We start from the raw sequence: 796 nt of genomic DNA on the forward strand, positions 1-796 counted from the left end.
ATTTGACTATTAACTCAATAAATAAACGAAGAAATTAAAATTTTTGGGTGAGAATTATAGAAACACCTAACTAAAACGGAGTATGAAAAGTTAGAATTCTATGATCAAATCAAATTCATAATATTATTTCTATTGTCGTAAGTACTCGTTAACTAACTTAACCTTTTAGTTTGAAACATAACCCGACGTAAAACATTAGCTAGATGAATTCATTATTATCCATTTTATTTGTTGTGTTACACAAACATTTTCTTATGCGATAAAATACATACTTTGAATGCTTATTCTATTTCATATATTTAGTTGACAAGTCATAAGAAATTATGTGCCAACACAATACAAAATAGAAATATAAACAAATAAATAGGACTCATCTCATGTGTTGTTGAGAGATATATAGTTTGCTTTGTTGGATCAAGCTAGTGACCACAACTATGCTCTTCGGCTGACATTTGGGCCTTGAGGTAGCAGTAGATCATCTCCAATGAAAAAATAAATAAATAATATCCAGTATTTAATTTAATCATTCATTGTTTTTTCTCTCTTATTTATTTTTAGTCTTATTTATAGAATCAAAAGTAAGAGATCACAGTATATTCTATCTAATGTTAAAAAAATTAGAGAGAATCCATTTCTCTTTGAGGCATCGACCATGGACTGTGTCTATAGCACTCTAACTGCCTATTGTGAACTGTCATGGACTCATGGGTGAGTGAGACTAGGGTAGTGTTACCGACCCAAAAGAATAATAAGACTAAAGAAAAACAATTATTTATATCCGTGAATTTTATAAACG

This window comes from Arachis ipaensis, chromosome B05 (genome assembly GCF_000816755.2).
Source record: "Arachis ipaensis cultivar K30076 chromosome B05, Araip1.1, whole genome shotgun sequence".
Classification (NCBI taxonomy): Eukaryota; Viridiplantae; Streptophyta; class Magnoliopsida; order Fabales; family Fabaceae; genus Arachis; species Arachis ipaensis.